Below are 14,991 nucleotides of genomic sequence, written 5' to 3' on the forward strand. Positions count from 1 at the left end.
TATTTATTTATTTAGCTTCCTAGATTATTCTTTGACAGCTTCTAAAACATAGTGCAACTATTCCTGTACCGAGTAGTATATGTACACATCATAAACATAGTGCAACTACTCATTAGCAGCTATAATGCTATTTTCTTCTATACAAAAAAATGTACTCGCTAGCATCTATGTGTTCATGAAGATCTTAAATCCTTCTCTTTCTTCACTAATTTCCCTTCTTTGTGATGCCATTTTCTTCTAAAAAAGTTTTTGGTGTTTTATTCACGTTTTATGGTTTACTTGTTACTATGTATGTGTTGATGACAATCCTTTTTTTTTTTTTTTTTTTTTTTTCTAAGTATGTTTTGATGATCACTCTCATCTGCATAATTTGTCTACTGGGATTTATACTTGACAATAATCTCTACCGATATGCCCTTTTCTTCTAAGCAGTAGGCACAACAAGCAAATCAGTGTATATAAGAACCTGTAAGATCAAGCTTCAGAGTGTAAATGAAATGGAGAAAGAAGCACATCTGCGTCAGAAGGCTGCCAATGTCAAGTGCCAGAGGTGAGAATAACTTAATAGGGTTTCGTAACTTTTCTTTTTGCACTTGACTCAACTCCATGTTTTTAATTGGATATGACTTGATTTTCTTCCCATGTTGCAACTTCCAAAGAAAGGAATTACATACATTACGAACTTATAAGATTGTGTGGTGTCATTATGGCATCAATGGGATAAATATATGTACGAATTTTTTTATTTGAAAATGTTCTTATGTAGCTGGAGATCATGAACCTTCCTATGTCTACACAACCGGTACTTTCGGTTTTCCTTTTTTAATAAAGTGTCAATTTATATTATATATTAATATATCATAGTATTATAGTGTTACTACTATAAATTATAATATTATGCTAATATCATAGTATAATACTAATATATCATGGTATCATATATACTAATATCACAGTATTAATACTTTTTGATAATTTTTTTTTTAACTATCATAGTACTAATATCATAGTTTGTGTTAAGTTAACTATATTATGCTATAACTCTTATAACATATGATCAAATAAATTAAAAATGTTCATATTTAAGATTAAAATTTTATGTTGTAAATTATAATATAAAATTATTTTATATATTTTGATAGGTAATAAGAAATTTTATTCCGAGTAAATAGGCATAGCCCAAGTACATAAGAAGTGTACAAGAGAATACACCTAAATACAAACTAAAGCAAAACAAAATTAAAGAACAGCATTTCAAATGTTCATATCCCTCACTAGATTGTTCACCTAAAAATTTAAAGTGTTAAAGAAAAAATCCCTAAATTCCCCCATAGTGGGTACACAATCTTGGAAGCACCTCCAGTTCCTCTCAAGCCATAAACACCAAAGCAAACACGAAGGAATCATCCTCCACTCAGCTCTACTGCCTCCACAACCTGCAGCACCGTCCCGACTAGCCAAGAAATCCACCACATGAAAGGGCATCACCCAAGGAATGCCTACCCTTGCAAATAACTCATTCCACAAAACAGTCACCATTTCGCAATGAAGAAACATGTGTTTAACAGATTCAGCATCTTTTTTATACATGAAGCACCAATCCATCACATATAAACCCATTTTCCTCAAATGATCAGTAGTTAAAACTTTTTTCATCGACACCAACCAGCAGAAAACTGCAACTTTACTGGGCACTCTAGCTTTCCAAATGCATTTCCAGGGGTATGTTTTATTACCATGACTATTTAAAACCTTATAATAGGAATTCACAGAGAATCTGGACTTATTATCATTAACCCACAGCATCCTATCCTCCCTGATCAGATCAATCTTCGAATTATAAAGTTTTACATAAAAATCAGCAGCTTCATTCACTTCCCAGTCCTATAAATCTCTAGAAAATTCCACATTCCAATTCAGCATATTGTTAGAAAACAAGTATGAATCAGCCACAACAGCCCTTTTATTTTTAGCAATCCTAAAAAGGCTAGGGAATGCTAATTTAAGGGGTGAATTACCACACCAAACATCATGCCAAAAGAAAATATTAGTCCTGGTCCCCACTTTGAAATTAATATTTTTGACAAAATCCCCCCATCCCATCTGAATGGACTTCCATAATCCCACCCCAAAAACTCCTTTTATTTCATTAGTAAACCAATTGCCCCACATCCTTTCCTATTTAGCATCTACAATCTGTCTCCACAATGCGTTTTTCTCGTTGTTGTACCTCCAAAGCTACTTCCCAAGGAGGGCTTTATTAAAAAGCTTTAAATTCCGCACACCCAAACCTCTATAAGACACTAGAGGTCAAACCTTATTCTAACTCACCAAGTGAAATTTACGTTCCTCCCCAATACCATCCCATAAGAAATTTCTAAAAATCCTCTCAATATTTTTGACCACCCCTGCTGGAATAGGGAAAAGAGAGAGGTAATAAGTGGGTAAATTAGACAAGGTACTTTTAATCAAAGTAACTCTACCCCCTTTAGACAAATATAGTTTTTTTCAGCCAGCTAGCCTCCTCTTGATCTTCTCAATCGCCCCATCCCAAATAGACACAGATTTATGAGGAGCCCCAAAAGGTAACCCTGGATATTTCATGGGTAAAGAAGAAACTTTACAGCCCAGAATATTGGCCAGATCAAAAATATTGCTGACTGAACCCACGGGAACAATTTCAGACTTAGATAAATTAATTCTAAGCCCGGAGACAGGTTCAAAACATAACAATAAAGCTCTTAAGGCATGAAGATGATCCTTGTTAGCATCACTGAAATTTTTTTTTTTTGATAAGTAGCATCACTGAAAATTAAAGTATCATCTACGAAGAGAAGGTGAGAAACTGTGATGCAGCCCCTAGAAACATCTCCCACCTTAAAGCCCGACACAAAACCTCCTTCAATCGTACGGCTCAAGGCGTCCATGACTAAGACTAAAAGGAAAGGAGATAATGGGTCTCCTCGCCTTAATCCACGGGAGCTGCTGAAAAAGCCAGCCGAAGAACCATTCACCAAAATAGAGAACTTGGCCGTCGAAATACGATGTCTTATCCACAAGCACCATTTCTCCCAAATCCGAATCTCCCAAGCAAATAAAGGAGAAAATCCCAAATGACATGATCAAAAGCCTTTTTCATATAATATAATATTATATATATAATTATATAATATTAAAAATTTAATTTATATATATTTTAAAATTGATCCGGTCTCGGAAAACACATGACCGAAACCGGACCAGATCCGACATGTTTTTACAATATAAAAACCAGTTCCAGACCGGACCGGTCCAAAACCGGACCAACCGGTCCGGGCGGTTTTCCGGTTTAAACTTACACCCATAAATTATTATTGTTCAATCACTTGTCTTGGTACACTGCATTTTAGTTGTGGGAATAATTAGAAATGTTTGTAAAGCACAGCGTTTTGGGACTTAAAATATCAAAACTGTGCATTTAGTGTCTTTGAGTTTTTTATGTCAGTGGGCAGTGGTATAGCATTTTATTTTGCATGAGTGAAGTTAGCAAAACTGGAGTTTGTTAGGGGGAGGGTCTGTTATGGAAGGAATTGAATATAGTGGGAGGAAAAAAAGAGGTCGGGCATTATCTGGAATTTGCTTACGTTGAATCTTGTATGGAGGTTTGGGAAACCCTCGAAGAATTCCTTTATCAATAAACTTGTGGCTCTTTGAAGCCTTTCAACAAACAGCATCCTTGTGTTTCTCATTTTAATTTCTGCAGCTTCCATTCATAAATCCACCGAATCCCATTTACATTACAACACTCACAGCACAATTAAGCATCCCTTACAACAGATTACTATCATCGAGATTATGGGGCACGGCAGGGCGCGTGGGGGAAGAGGGGGGGGGGGGGGGGGGGGGGGGGGGGGGTTAGGTTTAATGGCTAAGCTTAAAGCCCAGGTTCGGGGTGCGGGGTGGTGGGCCTGGGCCTAGACCACCCCTGCACTTTGGGTTTTCTGCTCATGGGCGGTGCAGTGGACGCGGGGTGGTGAGTGGCGGTTCCCCGGCACCCACCCCTGCCTTTCACCCCGCCTGTCACTAGGGTTCCCCCACTCCCTTCCCCCTTCCCTTTCCCCTTCACCTTCTCTATCAGTTGCTACGGTAGCCCTTCTCCGTCGGTATGGTGGTTCCTCCTCCCATTCCCAGTCACTAGGAATCTAGGATGGTTTCCCCTCCCCTTCCTAGTCACTAGGCTCCCCCTTCCTACGGTTTGCTTTGCCCCAAGGACACACTCTCTCTGTTCAGTCCCAACCACCTTTCACAGCCAATTTTCTTTCTCTTTGCTTTCTCACACTTTCTCTTCTGAAAGCTTCCCTGAATCTCGACCTGCCCCTAAACGACACTGATCTCCTCCTCATTGTACCCTTGACTTGCTTACATTTCCCAAGTCATCTCGATCAATCTACTTTAGCTCAGCTTAGTTGAGAGGTAGATTTACTATGGAAAATGGTACAGTGGAGAAGGGGGTATGCTCCTCCGAATCGGTTAATGGAAGCCCTGACATTTGGAGCTGCAAGGACTCTCATTCTTTGTCCATTGATCATCTTGTTGCCATGGTTCATGGAATCTTCGGCAGGTTAGCCTCCTATCATATTTATTGTTATCTTGATCATTTCAAACCTGGAATTTCACGGGATTCTATTTTGAAATTGTGTTTGATGGTAGCTTAATGATTTTTATGCTATTTTTCAATTTTCTATTTGCATTAGTTTTGAAATTTGTTTGAGTTATTTTGTCAAAATTGATGGATTTTGCTATGTTTCTGCTTATTTTGGAGTCTTTCCGGTGAATTTTAATTTTTTTTCCAAGTTGCTACTGTTTCTATTTTTCTTTGATTATGTTCATTTGGAAAGGGAATTTCAACTTTGACTTTGCAATCCATGATTTGGTTTTCGTATTTATTTTCTGAACCAAATAGATAATTTAGAAAATGCATTAAAAAATTTAAAGAATTTTGCCTGAAATTTAACTGTCAGTTTTCGTGAGGAAGTTGGAATTTTTTGCTTGTTAGTTTAGGGTTTTGTTTCGCTCTTAAATTTATATACAGCATGTAATTCTGAGATTCTGGTAGGATCTTGGTTTGTAACTTATTTATTTATGATTGCTATCTATTTGTAAGAGTTAAAATTATTTGCTCTTTCTTTTGTTAGTAATCATTTTGAAAATAAGTTGGCTCTTTGTATATAATACAACCAAACCAACCTGCTAGTGGTTGGTATGGTGGACCTCTATGGGTTTTCGGTTTGGGCAGTGACAATGCCAAACATTTTGGGCAAGAGGTTATTCATATGGACCTTCAATCGTTCTACTTTGGTAGTTTATCTAAGTTTTAAATCATTTAAGCCATTATGAGCAAATGAGAGATGTGTTAATATATCATCAAGGACAGTACACAAAATGGAAGTAAAATCAATGATGCGAATACATTTGGTAATCGGCCAAATATCTATTTGAGAATCTTCATGGATACAAGATACGAGATGAAGCTTCATCTTGTGTGCAATTAAAAGTAAACCAAAACCTTGACTAAAGTGAAGAACCACCACATGCACATGAGTGAGATCATTATCATTGCATCTAAAGATCTAAAACTCGAATTCTTTTCCCACCCACAGTGAATTAGGTCTTCATAACCGTTGCAACTGTTTTACTTTCCCATCCTTAGGCATGACATAAATCTGACATGCTTATTTTTAGTATCTTCTCCTAAACTACTAATACCATGTAATTAACAAAGCTCTTGGATCTATTTTCCTTAACTTTCTTCATATTTATATTTTTCTTGCAATTCTCAATGATATTGTAAAAAGTATATAAAATGAAAAGCAAGATAATATAAACAAGGGAAATTGCTAGTCATGTAGAGCACCTGCTCACCCGACTTGAGCCCAACTTTTGCTGCATTCCCACCCCCATCCATAGTCTAAATCATAAACTAGGTCTCAAGAACAACCTTATCAATTAAGCGAAAAGACATACAAACCAACATCATTATATTTTTTTCCAAGGAATTTGGCAATTGAAGATAGAAAACATAGACATAGGAAAACTTACAGTAATGAAAACACCACTTTTAGACAGATAATTTTTTCAACAGATTTTTTATTATTTTTTAATTTTTTTTATTGTCGCTTTCGCTTTTGAGTGTTTAGAGCTTGTATATTTAGAAGAACATTAAATAAAAAAAAAGAACTAAAGAAATAATTCCTAGCAATTAGAAAGAAATTGATAAAGTACATTTTTCCTAGCAATTAGCAATAAATAGAATAAGTTTTAGACAAATAACTTATAGTAATTAAATGCATAATGCTTGCATACCAGCTTGAAAGAGAATGCAACTCGCCATTAAATTGGAGTCCTTCACCTTTCAACTCCTCCATCATCCAACCATCACTATAACCTCCATCGGTTTTCAACCAAATGAAGAAGGTTTCCACAAACCCAACGTGGATTTTATTCTCATAATTCACCGGTTTTGGTGGTATGAATGGTTTTCAAGAACCACATTTTCCTTTTCTATTGAGTCTATTGGTTATTTTCTATTGTGGAGTGATTATGTGTTCCCTCCCATCCTATTACTTGTGCACATATCTAAAATTCTCGAAAGAAATGAAAATCAATTAGTATTATATCTTTTTGTCCCAAAAAAAAAAAAAAAATCATAAAGTGTGAACAAGAATGAAGTATTGGATACATACCTCTGAGCTCATTATGATTGTAAAGATACATGTCTATTTCTGTGATAAATTCAGAGTAAATTTGTTTTCCAGTCATTCTAGGTACCAAATGATTTCGTATCAAGTAGTGATGTGTGGGTGGTTTAAACTACACATGATCATTATTAGGGATGTCTTGATCTTCTGTATTCAATACGCATTCAGTAAACATGATTATATGACCTGAAATTAAAAAAAAAATTATTGTATATCAGAGGTATTAACTAATTCTAAAAACGTTTAACTCCTTGTTTCAGTTTATTCGACATCATCTTATTTCCCAAGATGTGCATTAACCATTGTTTTGCATTTTTGGGCAGAAGCACATGCACTACTTTTTGCAAAAGGCATGTGCCCAAGTAACACACCAACTACAATTGGTCACTTTTATATATTATTCTACCATGTTCTAATCCTTTTTTATTTTGTTGATAAGTTTGCTTTTGATCATACTTATTTTTTATTTTTTATAGGTAAAAGAATATTACTAATAGGAAAATGCTACTCGGCCTTCTGTTGGGCACTTAATTTTTTTTTTTTTTACTTCTATTTTTTCAACATTTTTTTTAACATCTTTAGTCATTCAGAAAAAAAAAAAAAAAATACAAACTTCACTAATAGTCACGTTTTTTAGCCATTAATTAAAAAAATAAAATAAAATTAAAATAATCAAACAGTAAGTTTGAGCGGGTCCACTAGCATTTTCTGTCCAAGAAAACAAACAGACCAATAAAAGCAAAAACCCAAGAAAAATAAGGCAACGACATTCTGTTACAAAAAAATTCTATACCCACTTCACCATTTTCTACCAAAAATCCATACTAGAATTTCAAGCCTCATTAACAATGCATTGCTACTAGCTGTGTCTAACAGTTCGCATAGTCAAAGAACAACTTTCCAAAACTTAACTATATCCAAAATGGTGAAATTATTAGTGACATGAAAAGTATTTTAAGTAAAACGCAAGTACTGAGTCTACGTGAAATTTGGCAATACCCGTCTAGACAATGGATCTCACATATTAAACAACAATAATTTAAAATTTTTAAACGCAATGACAGAGGCTCCTGAAGAACGAAAGAGAAATACCCATAATGATCGAAACTATTATCGTGGCATGAAAAGTTCTTTTAAGTAAAGACAATGATTGAGTCTACATGAAATTTGGCAATACCCGCCTAGACAACAGATCTCACGTATAAAACAACAATAATTTTAAGGGATTTACTATGTATCAGCCACTATTCATTTTCACACCACACGCTTATAACTTTTTCATAGGGTGTAGGGGTGCTTTTCATAGGGTATATGGGTGCTTTTCATAGGGTATATGAGTATTTTTTATAGGGTGTGTGGTGTGGAGTGGTGAATAGTGGCTGATGAGAAGAATTTTTCTAATTTTAAAATAAAGATTTTCACACTTGATAGATGGACAAATTAACACTAATAAATGATGGTACTAAAAATCAAATTTGCAATTTGTTAATTTAATTCTCCGATCTTTGTCATCAATCATTTTACGAAGCTTGTTGATCATGGGTTTAAAGAAATTTATCAAGTAAAAAATGTACATGAAACCTATACTTAATTTGTATCAAATAATTTTTTAATTAACAAATTAAGAATTATATATAAACCTTATCTTGGAAAAATTTATTAATTATTAACATGTCGAATAAGATGAGCTTAGACTTCCGATACAAATTTCGAGAATCAACAACAAAGATGAGCTCAGAATTCAGCAAGGCATTTCAAGCATTAGCAAAATTTAACTACATCCAAAATTGTGAAACTATTATACTGGCATGAAAATTACTTTAAATAAAAAACAAGGACAAAGGAACCTAATGAGCGAAATAAAGAATGAAAGAGAAATACCCATAATTTAAGATCAAAAGTCTCTCAATATGGCTACGTCTTCTAATATAGGAGCTCATAAATTTAAAAGTTAAATAAATGAATTGTAATAGTTCATGTTTCGGTAATGCTTGTACTCTGTTGAGAGGATATGATATTTCACATTAATGAGGCACGCGCTTAAAGTAGAAATTTCTAATTGTCGAATGGGGCGTGTTTTTGTTGGGTAAGAAAGTTTTGATAATCGTTGTGGAAACTGTAATACCTTGATTGTTGGGTTGAAGTATTACGACAAGGTTGATCAAAATTGCAATTCTAACCCTAATCCAAATAGAAAACATGGCTCTAATCCAAACCCGTTTCTAATTCAAACCCACACCCTTAACGGAAACAATACCCAGAAAGTTAACCCCAAACTCGATTTCTAAGGGAGATGGTGGCAATTAGGGAAAAGATGGATTTGGATTAGAGTCATGTTTTCTATTTGGATTAAGGTTAGAATCGCAGTTCTGATTAACCTTGACTTAATACTTTGACCCAACAATCAAGGTATTATAGTTTTTGTGACGATTATCAAAACTTTTTGACCCAACAATAACATGCCCCATTCGGCAATACAAAATTTTTGCTTTATGCGTGTGCCTTATTAATGTGAAATATCCTATCCTCACAATAGAGTACAAGCATGGCCCAAACATGAACTACCATGATTCATTTATTCAACTTTTAAATTTATGAACCCCCTGTATCAGAAGACTTAGCCATATTAAGTAACTTTTGATCTAAAATTATGGGTATTTCTCTTTCATTCTATTTCGCTCATTAGGTTCCTTTGTCCTTGTTTTTTATTTAAAGTAATTTTCATGTCAGTATAATAGTTTCACAATTTTGGATGTAGTTAAATTTTGCTAATGCTTGAAGTGCCTTGCTGGATTCTGAGCTCATCTTTGTTGTTGATTCTCGAAATTTGTATCGGAAGTCTGAGCTCATCTTATTCGACATGTTAATAATTAGTAAATTTTTCCAAGTTAAGGTTTATATATAATTCTTAATTTGTTAATTAAAAAATTATTTGATACAAATTAAGTATAGGTTTCGTGTACATTTTTTACTTGATAAATTTCTTTAAACCCATGATCAACAAGTTTCGTAAAATGATTGATGACAAAGATCGGAGAATTAAATTAACAAATTGCAAATTTGATTTTTAGTACCATCATTTATTAGTGTTAATTTGTCCATCTATCAAGTGTGAAAATCTTCATTTTAAAATTAGAAAAATTCTTCTCATCAGCCACTCCACACCACATACCCTATAAAAAATACTCATATACCCTATGAAAAGCACCCATATACCCTATGAAAAGCACCCCTACACCCTATGAAAAAGTTATAAGTGTGCGGTGTGAAAATGAATAGTGGCTGATGCATAGTAAATCCCTTAAAATTATTATTGTTTTATACGTGAGATCTGTTGTCTAGGCGGCTATTGCCAAATTTCATGTAGACTCAATCATTGTCTTTACTTAAAAGAACTTTTCATGCCACGATAATAGTTTCACCATTTTGGATATAGTTAGATTTTGGAAAGTGGTTCTTTGGCAGTGCGAATTATTAGGCATAACTAGTAGCGATGCATTCCTAATGACGCTTGAAGTTCTAATATGGATTTTTGGTAGAAAATGGCAAAGTGGGTATAGATTTTTTTTGTAACAAAATGCCGCCGCCTTCTTTTTCTTGGGTTTTTGCTTTTGGTGGTGTTTGTTTTCTTGCATAGAAAATGCTAGTGGAGCCTCTCAAACTTATCACTTAATTATTTTAATTTTATTTATTTATCTAATGGTTAAGAAAGTGACTATTAGTAAAGTTTGTATTCTTTTCTTAATGACTAAAATGTTAAAAAAAGGAAGTAAAAAAAAAAAAATAAGTTAAGTACTCAACACATCTTGGGAAATAAATTTCAAATAAGCTGAAACAAGGAGTTGGAGAGGCTTTTTTGAATTAGTTGACTATCTCTGATTACAATTTTTTTTTTCAGGTCATATAATCATGTTTATTGAATGCGTATTGAATATAGAAGATCAAGACGTCTCTAATAATGATTATGTGCAGTTTAAACTACCCACACATTACTATTTGACACGAAATTATTTGGTACTTAGAATTACTGGGGAACAATTTCTCTTGATTTATCACAAAAATAGACATGTATCTTTACAACCCTAATGAGCTTAGAGGTATCATGTATCCAATACTTCATTCTTGTTCTCACTTTATGAATTATTTTTTTTTGGGACAAAAAGATATATGAGCTATATTCATCTCTTTTGAGAATTTTGGATATGTGCACAAGTAGTAATGATGGGAGGGTACACATAACCACTCCACAACAGAGAATAACCAATGAACTCAATAGAGAAGGGAAATGTGGTTTTTGGAAACCATCCATAGTACCAAAACTGGCGTATGATGAGATTAAAAGCCGCGTTGGATTTGTGGAAACCTTCATTTAGTTGAAGATCGATGGAAGTTACAGTAATGGAGTTGAAAGTGAAGAACGATTTAATGGCGTGGTGCATTCTCTTACAAGCTGGTATGTAAGCAGTATGCATTTAATTATTATAGGTTAAACTTATTCTAGTTGTTTCTAATTGCTAGGAATAAGGTACTTTATCAATTTTCTTTCTAATTGCTAGAAGTTACTCTCTTACTTTTTTTTTTTTTTTTAAATCTAATGTTCTTCTAAATATATAGGCCTTGGACACTAAAAGCGAAAGTGACAATTAAAAAAATCTGTTGAAAGAATTATCTGTACAAAAGTAGTGTTTTCATTTTTGTAAGTTTTCCTATGTCTATGTTTTCTATCTTCAATTGCCGAATTCCTTAAAAAAAATAGAATGATGTTTGTTTGTATGTATTTTTGCTTAATTGATGAGGTTGTTCTTGAGAGCTGGTTTTGTGATTTAGGTTGTGGATGAGGATGGGAATGTAGCAAAAGTTAGGCTAAAGTCGGGTGACCAAGTACTCTACACTAGCAATTTCCCTTGTTTATATTCTCTTGCTTTTCAATTTAGATACTTTTTACAATATCATTTAGAATTGCAAGAAAAATATGAAGAAAGTCAAGGAAAATAGATCCAAGACCTTTGTTAATTACAACTTAGGAGAAAATACTAAAAATAAGCATGCCAGATTTATGTCATTTCTAAGGACGGGGAAGAAAAACAGTTGCAACGGTTATGAAGACCTAATTCACTGTGGGTGGGAAAAGAATTCGAGTTTTGGATTTTTTAGATGCAGTGATAATGATCTCCATCATGTGCATGTGGATTTTGTTGGTTTTGGCTGTGCATGTGGTGGTTCTTCACTTTCATTAAGGTTTCGGTTTACTTTTTACACACAAGATAAAGCTTCATCTCACTTCACTTGGTCGATTCTTGTACATCCAATTGATTTTTTGCTTTCTGCTGGAGGGTTTCTGAAATTGTTAGGTGTTTCGGATTTGGCACTGCATTTTTTATTGTGCCACCATTTTACTTAATATGTAAGATTCCAATTCACAATTCATATGATATTTGCTTCCAGCATGTTCTTCATACTGCTAACGCTGGCACATGCTACCCTGTTCGAAAATGCTGCTCTATGTTCTATCTTGACATGCTCGATTCACTTATTAACCTCTTTCGATGTTTTGTATTGAATAAACAGTATTGTCGGCCTCCCCTGATAAATGTGTAATGCATTTTAGAGGTCCATACTCGAGAGTTGAGACATTTATCCAGATTTTATATCCTCATTGATGTTCATGGCAGTTCGGTAGATTGGATTGCATTGTCGAGTTACTAGACTGATGCTTAAGTATGATGCTTTTGAATCTTGATCAGATTAAAATGTGGGAATGGTCTTCTGGTGAGCTCCTTTGGGAGCCTGTTGCCCGGAATTAAAGAGCATTGTTTGAGATCAGGTTTTACTGTTTTATTGCATTGGTTTTATATGCAACCAGAGAGAAAAGCATGAAAACTGATTATAATTAACTTGGTATGATTTAATACAATGCTGTTGGTTTTACTTGTTGGTTACTGGAGTTATGGATTTGGCAGTAAGAACCTTGTTATTGAAGTTGGTTGATTTTTTTTTTTTTTTACTCTCTTTCATAGTTATTTTCTTTAAGATTTGGTCTTATACTTTTCCATTCCCCCCCCCCCCCCCCCCCACCAAAAAAAAAAAAAAAAAGATTTGGTCTTACTCTCATGAGTGGAAGCACAAGTGGCAGTGGCAGTGGCAGCAACAGCAGCACAAGCAGGTATTTGTTTAATTTAGTATTTGATGGTACAGGGGTTAATTTATGCTCCCATGGAAATGAATGCAAGTATACTTTCTAAATCTAATCTTTTACCCGTCTTTCAATTTCATTCAGGCATGATGATGCCAGTTTCATACGCTGTTCCTGGTGCTTCTTCCACACCAAGAAAAGCAAAGCTAAGAGACAGGGGATGCATATTGGAATGCAATTGACAGGGGCATAAGATGTACAATTGCAGCAGAATTATGATGGTGTAATGCTTTAAGATTTGGTCTTACTCTCTTGTTATTGAAGCTCCAGATTTGTTACTATTGACTTGGTTATTAATGGACCTGAGATTGTGGTGACAAATGTTTTGGTTATAGAAGTTCCAGATATGGTGTGAAATCATAATAGATGAACAAAACAATTATGCAGATACCTTTCATGTCCCTTGTGTATTCGCGTTATTGATGTTACTTCCATTTTGTGTACTGTCCTTGAAATGATATGTTTTAGTTGTTTAATTTTATTTGAGATTGATCTTAAAAGTTATGGATATGGATAATGTCTTAAAACCTGAAGTACTTTGATTTATGTTTAGCTTAACTCTTCTCAATGGGCACCATTATCTCATCAAAAGGGAGGTTCCTAAACACAACAGCACACTGCTGCTGCCTCCACCCTGTCCACAATACAAGTGTGTACAGAAAAAGAAGACCCTTTATTGCAAGTCCCTAAACAAGACCAAGAGCAAAAATAAAACACCCCAACCCAATAGCAAGAATAAAGCACCCAAACCCAAGAGCAAAAATAAAGCACCCAAATCCAATAGCAAGAGTTATTGGCATCATTCTCGATATCCACGTAAGAAAAATGGATCCAAAGTAATGTACATGAAATAACAGTCACCAAAATCTTCTATCATGCATTTAAGCAATGGAGGCTTTCCTTCATCATCATCAGTCAAAAAAAGATGTTGACCTGTTCTACTAATTAATATCAAATGAATAACGAAACTTGCTGCTTTCTCATAAGAAATGGTACCTGAATAAAGTTTTTAAAGAACAATAAATCAGTCAACTTAACGTTATAGACTAGACAATGACAACAAGGACTATAAACACAGCTGTAAATACACCCACAAAAAATTAATACAGCTACTCGACCAAATTTATGGGAAATCTTGTAGGTATGCCACCAAGTTGGCCATATTAGATCATGCTCACAGCTAGCTGATATAAATGCAAGTCACAAATTAAGTATGAGCATTAAGCATTATATGGGATACTTGCGTTGTTCCCGTTTTGTTCAATCATCAATGGTATAATTCCAGTTATAGGAGTTCAATGTTTCTATCTTCTGCAAATGACCAAACTTGAATTCAAAGAGCAACTCACTCTTTCCAGTATCACATACTAGAGTTGGGTTCATGTGTGCATTCATACCATCAACCCTCGTAACGTCCCAACTCAAGCCTAACATGTCTGGGTTGGATTTTCTTGGGTTCACATGTTGGTTTGGTAGGTTTGGATTTTCACGAACCAAACAAACCGAACCAACCCAAAATTTATATTTGATATGTATTGAAAGTATGATAACATCTCACATTTGTTCATAATGGCTTAAATGATTTGAAACTTCGATAAACTACTAAAGTAGAGAGATTGAAGGTTCATATGAATAACCTCTTGCTCAAAATGTTCGACATTGTCACTGCCCAAACTGAAAAACCATAGAGGTCCACCGTACCAACCACTAGCAGGTTGGTTTGGTTGTATTATATACAAAGAGCCAACTTATTTTCAAAATGATTACTAACAAAAGATATAGGAAATAATTTTAACTCTTACGAATAGATAGCAATCATAAATAAATTCAAGAGCTACCAAACAAGATCCTACCAAACTCTCAGAATTATATGCTATATATAAATTCAAGAGCGAAACAAAACCCTAAACTAACAAGCAAAATTTCCAACTTCCTCACTAAAACCGACAAAGAGTCAAAAAATTCCAACTCTGACTCTGCACCAATTCCACTCTAGCTTCCCTTTGACTTCGATAAGTTCGAGTTGGAGTTGGAGTCAGAGTTTTTTTTTTTTCTCAAAAA

General features: G+C 34.4%; 1 long non-coding RNA gene across 1 annotated transcript; it reads left to right on the top strand.

The window, feature by feature from the left end:
- Positions 1–3,894: 3,894 nt before the first annotated feature.
- LOC122279654 lies at positions 3,895–13,373 on the top strand. Its single transcript, XR_006229647.1, has 3 exons — positions 3,895–4,600; positions 12,832–12,900; positions 13,015–13,373. It is a non-coding gene; the product is annotated as an uncharacterized LOC122279654 (long non-coding RNA).
- The last annotated feature ends 1,618 nt before the right edge of the window (positions 13,374–14,991 follow it).

The sequence above is a fragment of the Carya illinoinensis genome, chromosome 10 (genome assembly GCF_018687715.1).
Source record: "Carya illinoinensis cultivar Pawnee chromosome 10, C.illinoinensisPawnee_v1, whole genome shotgun sequence".
NCBI lineage: Eukaryota > Viridiplantae > Streptophyta > Magnoliopsida > Fagales > Juglandaceae > Carya > Carya illinoinensis.